General features: G+C 40.6%; 1 long non-coding RNA gene across 1 annotated transcript in view; it reads right to left on the reverse strand.

The window, feature by feature from the left end:
• Positions 1-2,412: 2,412 nt before the first annotated feature.
• Positions 2,413-23,934, reverse strand: part of LOC136792858 (uncharacterized) — a 123,610-nt gene continuing 102,088 nt past the window's right edge. The window contains exon 5 of the long non-coding RNA XR_010837393.1: positions 2,413-2,494. This is a non-coding gene — a long non-coding RNA (uncharacterized lncRNA). The remainder of the gene's footprint in view (positions 2,495-23,934) is intronic.

Raw genomic sequence — 23,934 nt, forward strand, 5'->3', positions numbered from 1 at the left:
TGTGTTCTGGGCTTCCCTGGTGGCGCAGTGGTTGGGGGTCCGCCTGCCGATGCAGGAGACACGGGTTCGTGCCCTGGTCCGGGAAGATCCCACATGCCGCGGAGCGGCTGAGCCGGTGAGCCATGGCCGCTGGGCCTGCGCGTCCGGAGCCTGTGCTCCGCAACGGGAGAGGCCACAACAGTGAGAGGCCCACATACCGCAAAAAAAAAAACAAAAACAACAACAACAAAAAAACAAAACAACTTGTGTTCTAACACAGCTCATATTTCTTAATGCATACAGATGGAGAAACAGCATTTACCTGCTTTCTTTTCTTCGTTGTGAGGATTAAAGCACGTAAATATGTTAAAAAAGCACAAAACACTATGCGACTCTGGAATTGTTAGCATGTGAATGCAGATCTTTCATAATGTGTATTTGGGAAGGGGGAGACACCCAATTATTGCCCATTCTGGGGAAAAAGTGCCCCAAAGATACCCAAAGCCTGGACCACCTGTAGAGTGCAAAAGCTCAGTGCTCAACCCCACATCTCATGAGGCTGGACATTAATTTAGAGGAGCAGCATGTGGGTGAAATGGAAGTATAATCCAGGGGCGTACTAATTAATACAATTAAACAGGACTTTCTACTAGCTCAGTAGATACTGGGCTTTACGGGTGAGTGGTGGGATTAAATGAGACAAAAGTACATGCAGAGCATGATGTACAAAGTATGGCGCTTAATTTAGGAATTTTATAACATTAGTCAGAAATATCCATGGTTTTCAAACAAACCCCCCAAAACGATGTTAAAATTTAGGAGAGCAAAAGCATTCCTTTCTGTGAGGAATAATGTAAACCAAGCACTTTGTTCCACTTCCGTTATTGCCATGGTTACCTGGAAGCTCAGAACCAATTATGAAACAGTTCTAACAATTCTAAAATACTGATCAATTTTTTTATCTGATTTATCTGGCCGTTGATGCTAGTTTTCTGTTCCAATTAACTTTCTCTAAAATGCCTACTCCTTTTGGGAAAGAGGGAGAGAGAAGGAAAATGAATGAATGAATGAATGAATAAAGAAACGATATATATGTATATACATATCTATTCACATTCATTCAATAAACACATATGAACTACTGCAGCAGACCCTATGTAAACCCTGCCTGAAAACTAGCCTCATTATATTATAATTAAATCCCAGCATCTGTGGATGTGTGTGTGTGTGTGTGTCTATCTTGTATGTCTGTGTCTACCCTGACTCTATTGAATCTCATTCTTTAGGGACTTTGAGTTAAAGGAAAATCCATCCTTTTTTGGCCAAGGGAGGATGAGGCGTTAATTAAATTCCCCGTAGGCGTCTTTCGTGATGCAGTAATACTAAATCCAGAGATAAGTTGTCTTGGCAACTGCTTTGGCAACTGTTACCAGCCTGCTTTTTAGGCTTGTGAATAAAGATGTTTGAGAACGTAAATCACCAGCTGAGGTCTAACAGATTTTATTCTCGCTCTTCCAAAGAAGCTGGACACTAATTGATAATATAGCACACTTTCATTTATGTTTGAATAATAAAGCAATGTTCATAGCTCAGTCCTTGAACGATTACATATATTACTCATGCTTTCAAAATGTAATAAAGATACATACTTAATATCAGCTCTCCAATTAAAGTTTATGACCAAGCTCGGTGACGGTTATAGTTTTTGGCAGAGATTTTTAATTTTCTTCAAATGCTTTCTTGGGAGTCACAAAGCAGCTTCAAGCATAAACATGTTTAGCTTGGGGGAATGGGTGGGGTAGAAATCAACACACATGCACATGAAGATGACAACTATATGCAAAATTTTAAATAATTCTATCTTTCAAAATAATTTCTTTTAAATTAAAAAAATCCTTTTAAGGCTCCACATGTACTGGAGAAATGGGCTACTGAGTAAATTGGTTAACTATCAATTTTTTGGCTGGCTAATATGCACTGATGTCCTTCCTTAGCACTAAAATAATATATGCCCATAAAACCATTTTTACTAGATAATAAAGTAATCCTCACTTGGAGAGGCTTTACAATGAATATTTTATAGAAATCTTGAGTATTCCACAATTATGTAGAATTGAAAGGAGTCCAAGATCACTTGGTCCAACCTCTTTCCTTTACAGAAGAGGATACTGAAATTCACAGAAACCATAAATCTGCTGAGCCTACTGGAACTATTATCAAGCCATGAGTTCCCCAACATTGCCAAAGCAATACAGAGGGTCCTGTTATTGTGGTCTTCCCTGCACTTATTTCTGGCTAAAACAACCCTTTCATGGTATTTTTTTCTTCTCATAGAGGCAGCATGGTATGATTTAAAAGTTTGGATTTCTGAGTCATATAGATCAAGGTTCAAATTCAGATTACTTACCTTTTTTTAAAAAAACAACTCTAGCCTCCATAATCTTGATTCTTATGTAATTCTTGTGGTCAGGTAGCAGCTGCCCCCGCTATAGAATATATGGAGGAGTTCTACAACCTGGAAATTATGAAGATGACAAAGGAAATTTGTGAGAGGCTGATCTCACTCTGCCATGAGAACTTCACATAGTGTATAACACATGGTTAGAGTAAATTAGCTCTATAGAACAAAGCGTGTTTCAATATCAGTCTCCATTTAGTGCCCACGGATGAACTGTTCTCATTCGGGGTTGCTAAGGAAGAAGCCTTGGACTTGTCATGTCTGAATGTTTTTCTCTGTGACCCATCCTGTCCTTTCCCCATATAGGTTTAGCCTGCAACAAAATATCTGCTTCTTGGTTCTTTATATGTCAAAGCCAAGAAGGACTGCAAGATAATAGAGCCCTCTCTCTAGCACAATGTGCTCAGCTTTTTTTTTTTTTTTTAAGCCTGTCACTTCTGAAGCAGGTGATAAGGTCTTCTGTAAGAGTCGCTCACTAGGGCAGTGCTGTCCAACAGAAACTTCTGCTGATGAAAATGTTCTCTGTCTACACTGACCAATATGGTAGCCACTAAACTCACGGGACTATTGAGCACTTGAAATAGGACTGACATGATGCAGTAGCTGAATATTTTATTTTGCTTAATTTAGTTAATGTAAACTTTACATTGAAATGGCCACATGTGAGTAGAGGCTACCATACTGGACAGACTGGTCTAGAGGTTGGATGAATAGATATCAGTAGCCTGCCTCTCCTCCTTCTCTTTCCTCCCTTTCTTCCCACTTTCTTCAATTTCTTCTACTTCAAGTTTTTTGGTTTTTTTTTTTTTTTTTTCTATATACATGATAAAGTAACCCAGGCCAAAGAGGGCTTCTCCCAAGGAAACATATTTCCTTTTTAATAGAGTCCTTTTGGGGACAACGTTTAAACTGGAAAAAAATAAGAATGTCAGGCTTTGTAGAATTCTGTTAGGGAAATCCTTTGCAGTTAAGGAGGTTTGTGGCTATCCTGTGCTTCTCAAACTACCACTTACAGGTAAGTATCTACTCTGCCAGTTTAGAACAGAAGGCATAGTTGAGCATCTTTTGCGTTGCTGACATTGACATTTCCTGATATGCTATAGCAATGTCTTATTCCCTTTAAAATTACCTGATAATGAATTGAATACCAATAGCTTTCACTATTCTAAGTCATTAAGTCTAGACTCCATTCTTAAAACAGTAAAGATTTCATTTTTAAAGACTTTGCTCATCTATCTGTAGTCCTCCCATCCCCATGTGTTGTGTAAATATAGATACTACTCAGGTACTTCCTTCCTTCTACCAGATACTGGAGGGAAAAAAAGTAACAAGATTAATACAAGCATTTATATTCAAAGACGGAAGACAGACAAAGCATTTCATAGGTAGCCCGTAGGAAGGTTTCCTAGTTTCAATAGAGATTTTCCTCTTTAATATCTCGTGTCTAGTGTCTGGCCTGGAGATGTTTTGGGAGGTCTTTGTTTCTCAGCTTCTGAAATCAACAGTGATTTCTGAGTGCATGACCTGTGGTTACTGATGCCCAGTTTCTTCTTTCTAGATACCAGCTGACTCATGACCCAGTCAGGCAGAAATAAAAAAACAGAGCCTTCTTGGTAGCTGAGTACAGGGCTGCTTTCTAAAGCTGTTATTCCAATAAATTATTTCCTAAAACTGAGTCCAAATGTGAAATTTAACCCACTATGAAGACTGCACCGATCCATTTAGCAAAGTTCCCAACTCCTCTTCGCTGCCTAAAATATCCTTTTATATTTTATTCTAATGATGTGACTTGTTTGTTTTTTGAACCTTTATAAACCCCTGCACATCTAGAGTGGTGCAGCATCGAAGTAATTTGTACCCCAGTCATTAGCAATGTGATCAATTAGCCAAACATTCTACAAAAATTATAGGATCAGGGAAACTCTTCTTCATTTATTCATTTAATATTTTGGTGCTTCCCATTTTAGGACCTCTGTCTGGGTACATTCTTTAATTTAACAGCAATAAGAATTATTAGTAAGTTATCATTCTCATTCTTACTCATAGATGAGGAAACTGAAGTTTAGGGCATTAAAGAAAATTCTGCAAGATTTTGCAGTTCACAGTGGAATAGATGACAGACAAACCCAGGTCTGTATGTCCGCAGGGACAGCTTTTCCGTTTCTCATACTTTTAATCTGCTTGAAAAATCAGGCTGGTGTGCAGAATATAATTCATATTTCATATTTAGATTCCAGGTGCCTTTACCAGGGAGTCTTATCTATTCATTACAGCGGGTCTGATAGGACTTGAAAATATAGATGTTTGTCTGAATTAGTTTGTGTCTTTGAAGAAAATGCATTTCCTTAATAGTATTACAAAGCATAATTTTTCATGAAGTAGAAGTTTCTATCATCCAACAAGTCCTGTTTATGAGGTTTTAAAAAATGTGTGGGAGGCTTCCCTGGTGGCGCAGTGTTTGGGAGTCCGCCTGCCGATGCAGGGGATGTGAGCTCGTGCCCCGGTCCCGGAGGATCCCACATGCCGTGGAGTGGCTGGGCCCGTGATCCATGGCCGCTGAGCCTGCGCGTCCGGAGCCTGTGCTCCGCAACCGGAGAGGCCACAACAGTGAGAGGCCCGCGTACCGCAAAAAAAAAAAAACGTGTGGGTATGTGTGTTTTGTTTCCCACAAACACACACTTTAGTCCAATCTTGAAATTTAAATTTTCCCCCTGAACTTTTCCTTTTATGATAAAAAGAAATCTCATTCTCAGGAGATATTGACTTAACAAGTTGGTTTCCAGTTTAAATTCATCTAGTAGTTGGCCATGCAACTTTGACAAAGACAGTTAACTCCTGAAGCCTCAGTCTCTTTACCTGTGAAATGGGAATTATGGCCATATTACTGTCCTACTTTTTTTCCTCATGGAAATAAAGGTTTATAATGGGTTTGACAGAGCCCATACATTCCCCCTGGAAATGAATCCTGGTTTCTTATTGAGTATATTGTCCTTTCTTGACCTCTGTCGCCTGCTATTCAACAGTGATAGACAAATTACCTGCTCATATAACCTCTATATCATGCCTGGTGTTAATATCTACAGCATTCTCTTTATCATGGAGCATCCAGAACACTCTCCTCCTTATTTAATATTCTAGTAATTCAGAATATATACCACTAAGATTTTGCATGTAATCTGAGAAAGAGAAAACCTTACGGAAGTCTGAGCTGTGCCAGCTTTCAGGAAGCTGCTGTAATCGTCACTGCAGACTGACCACAAGGTGGCAGCCTCCCAGAACATTAGAGCCAAGCAGAAGTCCAAAGCAATTGCCTTGGTGGCTGATGTTTCATTCACAGCTCAGCCATAGCGAGGTCAATGTCTGCCAAAGTGTAGCTGCCAAGAAAGAGGTCCATCAGGCAAAAGTCTAGAAAACCACTTCTTGACAGTATTTTCTAAAAAGCAGTAATGACACCACTCTTCCATTTTAGAGTGCCATAGGCTTTCAGAATGCTTTATTCCACTTAAGGATCTAAATTCTACGGTAGTTAAAAAAGGGAAGGTGATGTCTTCCTTATATTTTCCTATTGCTTAAAGTCATTATTTCTCAACCTTGACTGTACATTAGAATATCCTGGGGAACTTTTAAATCAATCTGTGGGGCAGCATCCCAGAGACTGATTTTTAAAAGCACCCCAGGTATTTGTAAAGTGCACTCAGATTTGGAAACCATCTTTTCAAGTCGTCTCAATTTATTCATTCATTCACTCACCATTTTTTGCATACTTTTTCACGTCCGCTTTCATTAAGGTGATGGTGATGATGTAAAGTGAGATTCTACAACTGCCCTCAAAGACCATGCAAGTTAGTAATTCAATTCCATGGAATTCAATTCAGCAAACATTTATCAAGTTCCTACTACGACAGATACTATGCTGGATACAGAGGAGGCTGAGATGACAGCAATTCCTGCTGTTCAGCATTTGCATTCAAATGGGAAGTGTGGTGTTATTAATGTCTCACCTTTCTATAACATTTCACAGTAACACAAAGCCTTTTCATCCACCCATATAACTTGAAGCTCATTCAATAATTCTTGAGACTGGTAAGCAACTAGCTAATATTATCCGAAGTTCAAAGAGGAGACTGACATGCTTTGCGAATAAGAAGCAGAGTAAGTCCTGAAACCCACGTCTATGGATTCTGAGGTCAGTGCTCACTGCATCATTCCATGCTATTTTGTGGGGCTCAGCAAAGAGTGTTGATTTTCACTGCAAGAGTAAAGATTGCAGTCCAAGGATGTATTTGTGCATTTATCTGGGGAATTTTATTTCCTGCAGAGTAAACAGAGGACCGTTTCTGTCCATTTATTTTCTGGGCTTCTTCCTCTGCCCAGCCAGGGGCCTCATCTGATGCAGTTTTCATGCTCATATCCTTTTTATAAATGATCTCCTACTTTCACCAAATTTCTGATCTCTAAAATTGTTCTGGATGTCTATTGTCTTGAAGGGAAAACTGAAAATATTTAGTTCCATCAGCAGATCTGCTTGTCACAAGCTTCTGTCAATCACAGAAAGTCTTAATTAGGTTACTGAAAATTAGTCCAAATGTATATAAAGGAGAAGCCAGACAAGTCTCATTTTCAGAGATCTCCATTCTGTTAGCTGATAAAGTGTTAAGCCAAATGCCATCTGGATTGGGACTGGCACATAAGGTAGCGGTTGAAGAACATGTTTTAGGAATTAACCTTATGGCTCATTTGGGGAGTTGACACTTAAGGGAATGAGGCGTGAGTGAATATCCTCGGCCTCTGCAGAATGAAAATGATACCAGCGTCCTTCAGGATCCATAAACATAGCAAGATGTTCTCAGGATCATTGTTTTGTTTTTCCGTAAGAGCAAAGAATCCACTAAGTGGATTCCCAGAGGACCCATGGCCTTTTCATTGCACAGAAGACTTTGCTACTGAAAATTTCACTGTTGAGATTATGGAATTAGCTATCCTTTCTTTAAAGGCCTGGCACTGTTTGCATTGGTGAGGTTTAGATGCCATAGCCTAAGAGAAACACTAAAAAAACGAGTACATTAAGACATTCATGTGATGAGGAATCTGAACATCATTTTAGAGAGGAACAGTTGATGAGCTGTGAAGTTTTAGGCTGAAGAAGCAAAGACCCAGAAATGCAAATGGAAGCATGAGAAATCTTCAAACATGCAGACACCTATTTGCAGAAGTGGGGCTGTGTTCAGTCTCTCTAGCTCGAGAGAGAAGGACAATGACCAGGGGTGGAAGTGAAAAAGGGGCAAATTTCAAATTACCCTCTATGGAAGAACATTAAAATTATTAAGCAGTAGAAGCAGTTGCTTCATAAACCCCCTCTTTTCAGAGATGTTCAAGAGCACTGAGTTAGGAATGTGGAAGTAGGGATTTCTCAGTTGGGTAAGAAGTTGGTTTTAACTAACTTTTCTGGGAATGGTAACAGTTCTGGGTATCCGCCTGAAGTTTAATCCTCATGTCCTAATTACTCTCATCACACTGTCTATGTCACTGAGCTTTGCTCTCTCAGGTGGGGAAACAGTTCACTGATACCAAAAATTAGCCGTGAATGTGAAGTGGACAGGTAATCCATTACCCACACTTCTAGGCATAGAGGAAACTCAACAAGTCAGTGTTAAATGAGTATATGAGCACGAGTTATGCCACCAGGAAGAATTAAAGGGAGAGGACTCTAGTAGGGTTGCCCCCGTTCACAAGTACGGATGGGAGTGACATGGGCCTTTGGGGAGAGAAAATGCCGAGACTAAGCTGTGGGGTGCTGAGCAACAGGGCACAGACGTAGTCACGGCTCGTGCTGTCTGGAAGCTCCCCACGGAGATGCTCATATCTCTTGGGCTTTCATCACAGTGCATCTGCAAGTTTCACTTAAGGAAACAAAGACTCTGAAGTGCGAGTGGAAGTGTGGGAGAGAGCTATTCGGTGGAAAGGGGTTACACTGACTCTGCCCAGCTCCAGAAAAAGACAATGACCAAAGGTGGACATTTCAAGGGGACCAGGTTTCCGTATAATCACTCGGTGGAAGAACTTTAAAGCTATTGGACACTGGAAGCAGCTGCTTCGCAAAGCTTCCTGTTTGTAGAAATGTTTAAAAACGGCTTATCACTTCATGGAAGAGGGTTCATCAAAATTTATTTAATATTGAGGTAAGAATTTAGATTAAATGAACTCTTACATTGGGTAGGAAGTTGGATAAAATGTGTTTTCCTGAGACTTCAGGAACTGCAACATACTTTGTTCATTCATTCAACGTGGCCTGAAAAAGAAGAGTCTCCCAGTCCACGCATATCTAAGGATCCTTATTCCATTGTTTATACCCAAAATGTTTGTCTATACTATTACTTCAGCTGAGAGCAGTGTTTTATTTATGTCTGAATCTGTAGCACAGAAGACACTGCCTTATATAGAGTAGATTTGCAATAAATGTTTGTTGAGCAAATAGCAAATTAACTTTGTTGATTTTAGGATTTGAACATGGACTGAATTTCTTTTGTGTACTAAGTATGCCTCCTTGGAATAAATATCACTGGTTAATATTTCTCAAGCTCTTGTTATTGTCCAGGTACCAGGCTTAATGCCTACATGCATTGTCTCATTCAAACCCTACAAACAAATCTATTGAAAAAATAATGCAGGGAATTCCCTGGTGGTCCGGTGGTTAAGACTCTGTGCTTTCACTGCTGAGGTCCTGGGTTCCATCCCTGGTCAGGAAACTAAGATCCTGCAGGCCGCAAGGTGTGGCCAAAAAAAAAAAAAAAAAAAAAGGCTGAAAAATTAAAAAAAAAAAATCATGAAGATGCAATCATCACACTGATCACACTGTTTTTACTAATGAGGAAACTGAGGCACACAGAGGCGAAGTAGCTTCCCAATGGTTCATAGAGAGTAATTAGATGATGCAAGATTGAAATTTGGGTTGTGTGACTTCCAAGCCAGCATGGTTCAACAGAGCACACTACCTCCAGTGAAGGAGTGATCATTATCCATCAGTAATATGGCAGTATGTGTTTAAAACATAGCTAACAATTATTGAATGCTTTCTACATGTGAGGCATTAAGTATCTGCTCACTTAATCGTCAAAGCAGCCTCGTAATGTAGGTACTATTATTGTGCTCACTTTATAGCTAAGGCACAGGATCTAACTTTATCAAACCCTAAAGCTTATCTTCTCAATATTGTGTGGTCTTATTTCCTCTTTTGTGATGCTGAAGAGACAAATAATGAATCCTCTTCCATGAAGTGTATGTGTTTCTCTAAGAAAATTGTATTTGGTTTGACCTGGAACTAGATCTCAAACTAAACTAGGGTTTAGAGGCAGCTTAGAAGGTGGCAAAGAAACTCATCATAAAGGCAGTGGTCACGGAAAAAACTAAGAATTTAGGATCAAGTAGAGAAGATTTCAGGACCCGGATCACCATTTTACTAGCTATGGGATCTTGGAAGACACTTAACCTTTCCATGCCTTAGTTTCGTCATCTTTATAATGGGGATGATAATTATCCCAACCTCACTGCAGCTGGGAAACAGCCACAAAGCGCTGCCCGTCACGCCTGACTCATTCTGTTGTTGCTTCTCCTCCCCATTCCTCATCCTCCCGACTTCCTCCTTTTCCCTTTTATTCTTCCCCTTTCTGTTCCTCTTCATTCTCCCCTTTCTTCGTCTCCACTGTCTTATTGTTATTCAAAAAATTTTAATGGAGATTACATTAGTACGTACAAGATATAATTCACTCCTTTTTCAGTATTTTCACCGAATCAAAAGCAGTCATATTCCAGAAATAATTCTGGACCTTATAGTTGGGTTGAAACCAAAAGTTGTGAACCGTGTTCTAATAAAATATGTGTGGCTTTAGGGAAAGAGGCATATTTCTCCCTCCTCCCTCAATGGTTTAGTATGTTTGTGATCAAAAGCCTTCTTGCCGAGAAAAAGGGCCGTACAAGAGTGTACGTCTGCCCAAGACAGCATTTCAGGGTGGGAAGTTCTCAGGAGCAGCTGGGATGTGAGACATGGCAGATCAGGAGGAAGCCAAGAATTCACCACACTAACTTACACATCACCTGGGCAAGTCACTTATTAAGAAAAAAATCCTTCTCCCCTTTCTTGGGGATCCCTCCTGGATGCTTCTAGGCTGAGATCTTCAAATTGTAGTTCAAAGGTGCTAAGCAGGAAGAGGATTTGCCATTTCATTACTTGGCCTTTGTTTCTCTCTCTTTCTCTCCTCGTGAGGACTTGTGCAGCCTCCTCCTGGGGTATTGTGGGGAAGATGAATTAGCTAAGATTGGTAATGGACCTTTGATGATGGTTGCTAAGTGTTTGTACCGTGTAATTGCCATTTTTCCCAAGAAAATGTTCATATTGTTACCAATTAGGCATCGTTGAAGCACCTCATGCCCTATTATTTTATGGTTGTCGTGCAATTGACTCTGGCAGCGGGACCGTTTCAAATGACACTAACTGCCCGTTTCCCTGGCTTAATTTTTGGAAATTTTATGGGAAGCCTGGGCATTGTTTCTTATTCACTGCAACTTAAATAATTAACAACGTAAATATGGCTGTGGGTGGTGAGACTGTAAACACTGAGAGTTCTTTTGAGATTTTAATTAAGAACACTATGGCACCGAACTCCATGTGAAAGCTTATTATATAGTGCCTCAGCACTCTGAGGGCTTCTGCTCTATGGGTCTGTGGCTCTCGTGCCTGAGTGTCTGTGTGCGTGTGTGGGCCTGTGTGTGTATGTGTGTATTTACATGTGTGCAAAGTGCATAGGTTTTGTGACCAATAGTGTAATATGAGACACAAGGACAAGAGCAAAGTCCTTCTTTGTCTCAGCCTTCTCTAAGGCATACACTAGAGAAGCTGTTTAATGAACCTTTCTCCATTTTCTTACTATAACCGAGAGATTTTGAGTTGGCTCAAACCAAGCATTATTTGTTAAACGTCTACTATGTTATTACGTACTGGACTAGATGAGTTTCATGGTTTCTTTAAGCTTTACAGCAAGTCAATGAGGTCTCTCACACTGACAAATGAAGGTTCAGAGAGGTTAAGTAAGGTGTCCAACGTCACACAGCTAGTAATAGATGAAGACAGGACTTAAACCCAAATCTGCCGACTCTGGAGCCTGGGCCCCTTCCATTCTCTCTTGTGAACAAATTTGCTGAGCTTTCGATCTGGCTGTGAGTCTGGGCACTCCAAAGGTAACTTGTGTTTTCTCCAGAAGCCTTGCAGGCTCACCTGTCTAAATGCATCTTCTCTCCTGTATCTGTATTACTGTCTATCACTTCTCATAGTCTGACTTTCAGCTGTGTACCAGCTGGGACAACAGTATAATATGATGGTTATGAAAGCACGGGCTTTAGAGGCACCTGGATTATATTTCTCACTCTACCTCTTCCCATCTGGGTCATCTCAGACAAGTGTCAGCACCTAAGCTTCATATTGTTGGTGTGAAGATGAAAGTGAAAGTAAATGTTGAAAGTGCTTAGAAGGTTTCATGGCACATAGAAAGCACACAGTACATAGTGGTTGGATGGATGGATGGATGTTTTGGGGCTCAGGTGGGGCTACCCAAATGAGGCCACAATGGCAAACTGATTACTTTGAATTGAAATTGCTTGAGAAACAGCCGATGCGTGCTGCAAAAGGAAGGGAAAGAGAGAGAGGCTTTAGCAAAGCAATAACATACTTTCCCAGCCTTGAAATGTCCTGCAACCTGAGAAGCTGCACAAATGTGCAGGTGGCCGTGTCTCGTCTCTGCAGAGTTAGCCCCTGCAGGGTTGATCGTTGGCACACGCACTGACAAGATGCCAGCTTCATGGCACATGAGCTCATGCAGGCACCGTAGCCCCCACGAGGCTTCTCTCCGTGGCAGGGCTGGTCCAGGCGTCACCCCGTCTCCCTCACCGACCCTGCCTGCTGGAAAAGGCAGGGCTGCACTCTAACCATCTCCTGTGTGTGTGTGTGTGTGTGTGTGTGTGTGTGTGTGTGTGTGTGTGTGTGTGTGTTTTACTATTTGCTGTTACCTGCTTGGGTGTCCTCAGGATTTATGTGTCTGCAACAGGCACAGACGATTCTCAGGGCTCCTCCTAACTAAATGTGAGAGCACAGTCACTCAGTTTGCAAGCAGAATGAAGTGGGCGTGAGGCATGTTTCCATCGCTTGTTGGCAACGGGCAGGCTACTGAACTAGTATGGGTTTTGGTTGTTTTATCACCTGCAAAATGGAGTGGGGGGAATATTAACCATTCCACACTGTGAGGATCAAATGGGAGAATGATATCACTCAAAATGAATGCGTTCATATAAAACTGTCACTTATTAGGCACATACCAAAGACTGCGTGGTGCTGGAAAGATTATCTACATTATCTTAATAATCAATTGACACTACAATCTCCTTTTGTGCAGTTGAAGAAACAGAGACTCATGGAGATGACTTAACTTGCTGGAGATTACCCAGCCATTAAGCCTAGGCTGAGTCCTGATATCTGGTTTCACACAGGTTAGAGGTTGCCTGGGCCTCAGAGAGGGCAAGTTAGTGCTTACCTAGGAGGTGGGGTGACTAGATGTCTAAGCCTCTGCCAGCAGAGAGGTTCCTGATCTGGGGGGCTTGGCGAGGACCTCTACTGGCTGAATTTCATATGCTGGTGTGCACGCAGTGAGGTTGGAGGTGGGGAGCAAGAAGGATCTGGGTTTCAGTATTTGTTTAGTCACTCCCAGGGTGCATCGGGTGTTGCTTGTTTCATGCCACTGCTGTGTGAACGTCCTCCTGTGGCTTCCCAGGGCCTCTGCTCGAAGACTCTGGCACTCTCAGATGCTGCGGCCTGCCTCTGCTTCCTGCTACAGCCTCCAGTCACCTCCACCCTGCGCCTCGCCATGGGGCTGGCGCACCCTGCAGCTTCGGAGCCTGCTCCCTCTTGTCTCTGCAAGTGCTGCTGCTTCTGACTAGAACTTTCTCTGTAGCACTCTTGTGTCATCAAGGAAAGCTTTTGCATTCTTGGGGGCTCTCAGCCCAAGCCTTTCCTTCTCGAGGCAGGCTGCCCCGGGGCCGCTCAGCTTCCTGTGTGAATCCTGATACTTGCTTCCTTTCCTTCAGAGTGCCTCACTCTGCAGCTATACCTTGCCTAATGGCTCAGTTGATTAATATTTGTCTCTCCTCACAAGAGGGAGGAGATGTGGGGACATATGTATATGTATAGCCGATTCACTTTGTTATAAAGCAGAAACTAACACACCATTGTAAAGCAATTATACTCCAATAAAGATGTTAAAAAAATATATATATATATATATTTGTCTCTCCTTTTAGATGGAAGCTCCATAAGAGCAGGGACAACATAGCATGACTGGCACAGAACTTAGATACCTTCTAATCACAGATACCTACTATGTAAATATTCTCTAAATCCCTCTCTAAATCCTATTCAGTCTCCAATTTGTGAAACTAGCATGTAGTAGATGCTAAATAAATATTTGTGATGCACTCCCCCAAAACAGTCTTCTATTCCTTCTGATCACTAACTTAGTTCATATCTACACATTCCTTAATTGGTCAAATGATCAGTAACAAATAAATGGAGGAAGGAAGGAATGGATATAATTGGTATTTATACACTTAACTGTTAGCAAAGCTTGAGTTTCAATGAGTGTTTGTCATTATTTTGCAGGGTTTCAACCTCTGGAAGAGAACTCAGGAGCTGGTCTGCCTATCTAATCAGGAGCTCATGTCCATACATACTCGCAGAACAATTCTTTGTGTGTGTGTGTGTGTGTGTGTGTGTGTGTGCACATGTGTGTGGCGGGGCGGGGGGGGCAGTGTTAAGCATGGACTTTGAAACCAGACTGCCTGCATCTAAAGCCTGACTGCACCACTTATTAGCTCTGTGAATTTAAATGAGTTTTTTGACTCAGTTTTACCATCTGTAAATGGGGATAATAACAGTACTTATATGGGAGGGTTGTTGTGAAGATTAAATAATTTAACATTTATTTTACAAAGTGTTTAGAACAGTTCCTGACTTATAGTTCATGCTATATAAGCACTGACTATTATTTTATATATTTGTTTATGAGGTAAATCAGGTTATGCCTTTTCATGTGCTTTTTGGTCTACATATAAGTATTTAAATTTGCAAATTTTCCTCTACCACTTCTCTAGCCACTTCCTAAAATTTTACCTTTTCTTTACCTTTCTTTATGCCTTTTTATCATTATGATATGTTGCCTTTTCATTTTGATTGTTTGAAATATTTAAATGTCCTTTGTGATTTCTTCTATGACCCATGTGGTATTTAGAAGTGTGTTGTTTAATTTCCAAATATTTGCATACTTTTATTTTATTTTTAATTATTGAATTTTTTTAACAGATCTTTATTGGAGTATAATTGCTTCACAATGCTGTGTTAGTTTCTGCTGTATAACAAAGTGAATCAGCTATAAGTATATATATATCCCCTTATCCCCTCCCTCTTGCATCTCCCTCCCACCCTCCCTATCCCACCCCTCTAGGTGGTCACGAAGCACAGAGGTGATCTCCCTGTTCTATGCGGCTGCTGCCCACTAGCTAACTACTTTACCTAGTTAATGTAGTGTAGTGTATATATGTCAATGCTACTCTCACTTTGCCCCAGCTTTCCCCTCCCCCCGCCTCATCTCCTCAAGTCCATTCTCTATGTCTACCTCTTTATTTCTGTCCTGCCACTAGGTTCATCAGTACCATTTTTTTTTTTTTTAGATTCCATATATATGTGTTAGCATACGTTATTTGTTTTTCTCTTTCTGACTTACTTCACTCTGTATGACAGACTCTGGGTCCATCCACTTCACTACAAATAACTCAGTTTCCTTTTTTTTTATGGCTGAGTAATATTCTACTTTATATATGTGCCACATCTTCTTTATCCATTCATCTGTCGATGGACACCTAGGTTGCTTCCATGTCCTGGCTATCGTAAATAGAGCTGCAATAAACATTTTGGTACATGACTCTTTTTGAATCATGGTTTTCTCAGGGTATATGCCCAGTAGTGGGATTGCTGGGTCATATGGTGTTCTATTTGTAGTTTTTTAAGGAACCTCCATACTGTTCTCTATAGTGGCTCTATCAATTTACATTCCCACCAGCAGTTAATGAATTCTAATTTGCCTCCTTTGTACTCGGAAACAGTCTGTAAGCCCTGTGGTATTTCCTTTCAGCTCTGGAAGAGACTTACTTTATGTGTGTGCAGTCCAGCCCTGGGGAGGGAACCATGGAGATTTCCCCTGTGTCTTTCTGGGGGCTCCGTCTGCACAGGGCCCTTCTCTTTGGTATACGGCCCTGCAAATTCCAGTGGCTTTAACAGCCTTCAGCACTAGTCTCTGCCTCCTCAGCCCAGAAAGACTGCTGTTCTCTCCGTGGGCTTTATTTCTGGTGACATGTAGCAGCCCTGAACGTTCGTTAAGGCAGAAGGCTGGGAAAGCGCTGAGCTCACCACATGTGTTTTCTTTTTGGCTGGCATTACACTTCCACAGTGGTCCTGTCCCTCCACACCCCACACCTCTCCCAGTTCTCCTCTGAAAATGCTTCATGTATTTTGTCCAGTCTATGGTTGTTTACAGTAGGGAGGACAGGGAGCAGTCTAGAACCCATACTCTGTCATGGTCAAACCCAAACGTTGCTTTTTAATTTAACTCTATTTAAGTTACCAATATTAACGTCAGAAAGGGGTTTTGGAAATTTAGGTTTTAAAATGCATGTTTAAAAATTTAACAAAATTGACTTATTTTATTTTTATCAGGGGTTTTAACTTGATTTTTCTTTGCATTTCTAATAGCAATTTCATTCCATTTATAAACTTCAGAGGGAAAAATTACTGAGTCATTTCTATCTCAATGTGTGAGCTTCTGTCACTCTGAGCAACTAAACTGGATCTGAATTGCTGTAGAAAACCTCTTTCCGGCAATACCTGAATGGTGCTTTTTACTTGATCCTTTTAAAAGATAATGCAAAGAACAAGTTGCGAATGACTAATTTAATATATAAGATCAGCTATTAATGGCTTGCTAATTGGTTTACTTAAGCACAATGATATACCATCTCAGAGTACCAATGATATCCTGATGTAGGTATAACATAACTAGTTGATACCTCCCATACCTCTTCATTTAGGTGATGGTGAACCCTTCAGTAATATATTAAGTGCAGTATTGCTCTCTTGCCCTCTCCTGGATGTTCTTACTGATGCATGTCTGATTCTACCTGTTTTGCATAATCACTTCTGTGTTTCACACTTGTCTATGACAGATACATCAGATATTTTTGTTTCATAAAAGTCATTACCTTATCTCTGTGTTGAAGATTTAACTCCAGAGAATTTTCAAATTCTTTGTCCATAATTCCTCCTATACCCGTTATGAGCAGAGGCTTCATTTACTGCATTTCTTTTATCCATTCTTTTTCCTACTGCACACAACTATTAAAATGCTGAAAATTGAGGGTCCCCCCCCCACCCCTCCAGAGTACATTCTGCAAAATTATATTGGAAAAGCTCCTTGTTATCTGGGAATAGTAGTGTCTTCTCTCTGCAGCAAGGAGAGGGGTTTAGGCTGTTTGCCTTTGATGAAAAGAAAAAAAAAAAAAATCCAGGTTTCATGCTATCTGAAAAAAGTCTGCTTCACTGGGTCAAAAGTTATTTACCCTATACTAATTCCTGTGTCACACTGTTAAAATAATTCCTAGCTGTAACCATCTCAGGTTTTTCCCTTTAGTTATTTCATGCTCATTTAAGATGGTACAAATGAACTTCATAAAAGCCTTTTTGGATATTTGAAAGCTTTTCTTTTTCTAATGGTTCTTTCATATGTTTCAAAAAGATAAGACTACTGGAGCAGTGAATTCTGGGTAGATGAGCTATTATTCTATCTTCCACTCACTTGCATGGATTCATTAATCAGTTATAATTTTAAATCATAAATGCCACTATTTGGGCAGAAATAATTATGCTTTATACTCTGGAGGATACAAAATAAGCAAAATCCCTGCCCTCAAGTTGCTCAGGCACAGTTATATGCCAAATTAAATGATAATTCAAATTTCTTTTAAAATGGCAAAAACAAAGGAAATTTTGTAAAAAACAAATGAGTGAGCAGGTAATGTGGATAATTCAGAGAAGGAACTGAGGATTGGAGCAGGCTGAGAAATCTTTTTACAGAAGGACAGTACTGTCAAGGAAAGTTTGTCCAACCTCTGTATACTTACCGCAGTCCTAAAATATCTTGATGCTTAAACCCATGATTGTATTTACATGTAAAGGTTTAGAAATATTCTTTGCAGGTTTAGAAATGTTCTTTGAAACACTGATACAAAGGCTGTGCTGTCTAATTTGATACTCTGTCTCTTCATTTAATATACCATCCACCATCCCTGCGCTCGGCTCTCATTTCCTCAACAGAGAAACTCATCTGCTTTCTAGAGCCCAAATCCTGCACTTCTGCATTGCCTTCTCACTTGTGATGCAGCTAGTAATGGGGCCGGCTCCATATTCCATTTCCGAAAAATGTCACAGGCCAAGATGGATCTCTACGCACAAGTCATAAGTGAATGAGGAACAACAGACTAGGAAGAACATCTCCAAACTCAACCAAAACTATGATTGAATTGTACATGGCCCCTTGGAACTAAATAGTTGCAAATACAGTTCTGTATGTTACATGTTATAGCTTTGAGGTCAGACCTGAGCTTCTTTCCTCCAGGTTTGCCCACAGAGATGATATATGGGGAATTTAAAGGAGAAACGTCAAACAAAAAGGAAGACTTGCAGCCATATTAAAGAAAAGCTCTCCTTGTTTTTAGCTGGAGGGATCACCTTCTAATTGTATCCTCTTACTTTCTCATATATAATATAGCCCCCCCTTTTCTTGGAAAATGACACCAAAGCAGTTGATTTTGTTTTCATCAATCAAGGTGACCTGATCCATTTGGTTTTCAAGGGGGTATAATAATACATTTATAACAATAAATCAGGTGCAAAGACTAAAATGTAGTTCTGCAGTCATGAGTAGGGGAAGAAACGTGTGCACTTCTGGATGTTTGTGTTCTCTAGACAGAGGCTAATCACTGGAGCTAGGACTTAATGCTTCAGCATCCATATCTCTTTGGGAACACCCTTTATTCTTGTTTGAAAGCATAGACTGAGAAATGAAACTTAAGCTACTTTTACAAAGCCCTATTTAATCAGGCTTCTTGCTTATCTGCAGGCATAAGCTAGCCTCCCCAGAGCTGAAACTTACTTTGTTTGCTCAGCGATAGAAATGTTTACCCTCCTGCTTTCCTCTTCACAGGGATGTGGCTCAGGAACTGCAACACACTGCATCTTAAATGATAGGTAGAATGATGCTATTTCTAGAAATAGCTTCTCCATCCCAAGGTTAAATTACTATTCACTTTATTCTTTTCTTTAGCTACTTGGATAAAAAATGTTGAATTTTTTGAGTGAACCAAGGTTGTAATTCTATTCCTTGCAATCCATTAGTCAGTTGATCCACTAACATTTGCTGAGTACTTTCCCGAACTGGTGGGACATTTTTATCAGATGTAACACCTTTGTGTATACTTGAGACTGAACTTGGACTTTCCAGTCTACACCAGTATTTGTCTATTGGTCCCCATACCTGCACCACAGTTTTAATATTTTGAGTTCAGTTTCCTAACCTCAGCACTATTGGCATATTGGGCTGGGTAATGCTTTGCTGTCCAGGGAAGTCTTGTGCATTGCACGATGTTCAGCTGCATCCTTGGCCTTTACCTACTGAGATCAGCAGCACGTCCCCCACCCTCAACCCAGCTCAGTAGTAACAAGCAAAAATGTCTCAAAGTCATGATCAAATATCCTTTGGGGGAAAAAACTACCCCCAGTTGAGAAGTCTGTTTTAGCTTAACCATACGTTTTATATTAGATAGGATAAACCAGTTCTTATTCTTCCTTTATCCCCCCTTCATCAGATCTCAGCTATTCTCATACATTTATTATTCTAGTTAAATTTTAGACTCAGTTTGCAAATATATTTAATTTATATATTATTTGGGGGGAATGGTATTTACAAATATTAAGTATCCAATACAAATATATTTCGATTTATACCATTTTTTTACATTCCAGTTTGCAACTGGTTATATGTCTATTAGTAAAAATATTTTCAATTTGTCCTCCTTGTTTAATTCACATTATCACCCATGGGGCATGTGAATAAATTATTATTTACATCTCATAGATGAGACTCAGATGTTGATCACAAGGAGGTAAAACCCAACCCAAGGCTATCGACTTGGATTCTAGGGCCTTTTCTTTCACCCTCTGCCTCATCTGAAGACATAAAATTGGAAAACAAGACAGGGAAGATATAAAAGATAGTGTGAGATATTTCCTACATTTAAAAGAAGAGTTGAAAACAAAATTTTATTTTTCAACGTGAGGAAAGATTTTCCTCACAGTTTGGAATATCCTAGCTTTCGTGCTTTCCCTCCTGGGCCAAAATCCCATAAATTTTCTCTAACGGATTTCCAGCTCAGTTTTGCAAACTCAAGAGATATACGCAGTTTGAATAAATTTGAAGATTGCCCCTTTACTAGCGATGCTTGAGGGAAACTCTGAGGCATTGGTATCCCATTCATTTGAATAGGGCTCTGATATTTTTGTTTAAAAGAGCGACAGTGGGTAGTAACAAGGTAAACTATGTGGTCACAAACTGAAAGTCATTATGATCCTAAGACTTTTGACCTTCCCCCTCTCTTTCTCTCTCTGCCTAGATCCTAGGAAAGGAGGAATAACTTGGACAAAAAAAATCACTGTGCCCTTAGATTTTCTGACAAAAATTCACTCCATAAATATTACCAGTGCATGATCATGGAGAAGAGACTAGTTTCTTTTCCTTCTGCCTCAAGATGTGTCTATAAGGGACTTCGTTTGCTAAAGTAGGATGTGGAAGATTAGGAGGTGTCACAAACAGTAGTGTACCTTGCCCATTGAGGCAGGGCAAGCTTGGGTGGACAGATCAGCTGGAGAGGAAGCAAGATGGTCCAGACCATATGACAATATAGCATCTGAGAACATGTAACAGGGAAGGTCTAGACTAATGGCTGGGATTAGATAGGATATAAATTCGACACAAGTCAACAAGGGCTTGCCCAGAGAAAATCCAGTGGTCTAGCAGCATCAGGGGAAACTGTTCACAAATAACCAGGTTCCAGTCTCTGAGCTAAGTTCAAGAGCAGAGAGGGAAAGGAGTTAGGAAGGACTAAGGATAATATGACAGAACACTAATTAGAGTTTTATAGGACCCACATGATTGAAAGGAGAAACTGCTTCAAGGAACGTGTCAAAGACTCAATTACCTGCCATGGAGAATGAGATCCCAGAAGATCAGTAGCCAATATTTCTTTATTCTCTATCTTTATGTGCTGGATGGACTTGCTTTCATTACACCACAGGAGAGGGTTTATGCATTAAATTGACAAATGATTTTTGCACACCTACAATGTGTGTACTGGGTGATGGGAATTTAGTAGAAAAAATGGAAAAACATCCTGCTGTCATGCAGTTTATATTCTAATAAAGGGAGAGAGACAAGAAACATACTAAATAGATAAAATATACAGTATGTTTGAAAGTAATAAGTGATATTAAAAAAATGGTGTAGGGTAAAAAGGATCAAGAGTGCTGAGTGTCAAATCAAAATAAATACGGATTTAGATAAAGAGAGACTTTATTTAAAATGATTATTCTAATAGGGAGAATGTTTTGATCCCATAAATCAGCAAATATCTCAAAATTAAACCAAACAAGGCTTTTCTTTTTGGGAGAGTGGGGGAGAACTGGCAGGAAATCTGTGGGGTAGTAGGGCAAGTGGGTGAATAGGGTGGGGCGAACAGGTGGCATCCCCGGGGTGTTTTAGTGAGGAAATGTTTTTCTTTGTGGTTAGCAGATTCTCAGAATGTTCTGTGAAAAAAGGGATATTCTGCACCTTAGTGGTTTAGTGCTTGCTGAAAATTGAGGGCAAGCCACAGTTCAGGCGCTTGTGGGGAGCAGAGGAGCCTGAAGTTCAATGGTCATGTCACGGGCCATTGTGAGCAGCTGTCATAAGGGAGAGTGTTTATGTTAAATAGGGTGGCCACAGATGGGCTCATGGAGAAGGTGACGTATTGGCAGAGCTGAAGTAAGTGAGAAAGCAAGGACTTGAAAGCAATGAGGGGCAAAACATGCTGATACTGGGAGAAAAGCATTCGTGGCAGAAGGAAAGGCTAGTGCAAAGCACTGAGGTGAGAGTACAGCTGATGTGTTTGAAAAATAGCTCCACAGAGTATATTTTCCAAAGATTGCCCCATTATCTCCCATCCCACACGCTCCTTTGCAATGAGACCTTGCCCCATTCCCACCAACAGGTGGAGTTTATTTCTCCAGGTCCTTAAATCCTGCCAGGCTCTGTGACTGCTTAAACCAATAGAATATGGCTTAAGTGTCACTGTGCCAGTTGCAGGTGCGGCTCTTAGCTGGCCTGGAAATTTCTACGTCCTGCCTCTTTAACACTGGCTCCTGTGATGCTGACTCTCAGAACACTGACAGTGCCCTGGCTGTCATGCTGTAAGAAGTCCGAGGCACAGAGAGACCACATGGAGGTGCGCTGGTCCACAAGCCCAGCATCAACTGTCAAACATAGGAGTGAGGTCTCTTGGATGCCCTGGTCATTAAACCTTCAGATGACTTCAGACCCAGCCAACCCTGGACTGCAACCACACAACAAACCTTAAGCAAGAATGCCCAGCTGAAGCCAACCTACAGAGCCACAGAGATGACAACAAAACTTAATTTGGGAATTTTGTTATGGAGCAATAGACAACTGAAATAAATAGGAAGGAGGGCATTGTATCTGGAGGGAAGTGAACAGGAAGGAAGTATTAGTAGGAGATGAAGTCAGAGAGGAACATGGGAAGTCCAATTGTATATTTCCTCGTAAAGACTTTGGGTTTTACTCTGAGTGCAATGGAGGGCTGTTGCAGGGTTGTGAAAGAGAAGTGACGTGATCTGACTTAAATTCTCAAAGGATCTCTCCGCTCTGTGGGCAAGCAATTGCAGGTACTGTTGTAACAATCCAGAGGAACAATGACGATGGCTCAGATCAGGTTGGCAGAGGGGTGGGGGGTGAGAAGTTGGCATCTGTACATATTTTGGAGATAGAGCACAAAGGTGTTTCCTGATGGATGGAGATGTGAGAGAATGAGATAGTCAGAAGTGCCTGGGATTCAGGAAGAAGGATGCTTTCACTCTTAGCTGAGATGAGGAATATTGCTGGAGGATCAGGCTTAAGGAGGAAGATTCAGAGTTCATCTTGGGTTATATTAAATTTGAAACATTTATTGGACATCCCAGGGGAAATATCAAGTAGGCATTGAACACTATAGGTTTGAGTTAATGAAGGTGTCAGGATTGGAGATGTATGTATGTATGGGAATTATCAGCACCTAGTTACTTTTTTAAAGCTGTGAACTAATGGGGTCACTTAGGGTGTGAGCATTAGAAAAGAAGAGAACATAAAAGAAGGGGACCAGGGACTGATTCCTGAGGCATTCCAAGGTGAAGAGGCTGGGAGAAGACAGAGAGATAGCGAAATAGACTGAGAAGAAACAGTCAGTGACATAGAAGGAGAACCAAGAGAGGAAATGTCCCAGAAGTCTAGTGAAGGAAGTGTTTCCCGTAGGAAGGAGTCACCAGCTGGGTCAAATGCTGCTGACAGGTCAAATAAGAAGAGAGCTAAGTATTGACCTCTGCATGCAGCAACGTGTTCTCAGCCAAATCATTGCGTTCTCCTTTCTCTCTATTTATCCCCACACAAAGCTCAACATTTTCTGAGCATTTACTACGTCAGATGCTTCCCAGTGCTTGGGGTTACTAAGGTAAATGAAATGTTCTCTTAAGGAGTTTACAACCATCCAATGGGTTAAATAATATTTACTGTATAATTACTGTAAGACACTCTGCTACATATGATGAGGGATATAGATGTTGTATAGGACACAGATTTAACTGAATTGAAAACATTAGGCAGAAACACACAGGCTGTTAAATTGCAGTACAAGCAAAACCTACAAGAAATGCCACACGGAGTGTCAGGTTTCAGTAAACGGCTGCAGATACTATAAGACTAAATGTTATATGATGAAGGGATAGGTCGCCTCAGTTGGAAAAATCTGAAAAAGCTTCACAAAAGGCACACAAATAGAAAAATGCAGGGGTGGGGATCATGTGGCATAGGCATTGAAAATAGGTAAGTTTGGAGAAATCAGAAAATAAATATAAAAAGTGAGCGCAACAAAATGGATGAACCTGGAGGACATTATCCTAAGTGAGATAAGCCAGTCACAGAAGGACTCGTATTGTATGATTCCATTTATATGAGAAATTTAGAATAGTCAAACTCATAGAAGCAGAGAGTAGA

Source organism: Kogia breviceps, chromosome 17 (genome assembly GCF_026419965.1).
Source record: "Kogia breviceps isolate mKogBre1 chromosome 17, mKogBre1 haplotype 1, whole genome shotgun sequence".
NCBI classification, from domain to species: Eukaryota; Metazoa; Chordata; class Mammalia; order Artiodactyla; family Physeteridae; genus Kogia; species Kogia breviceps.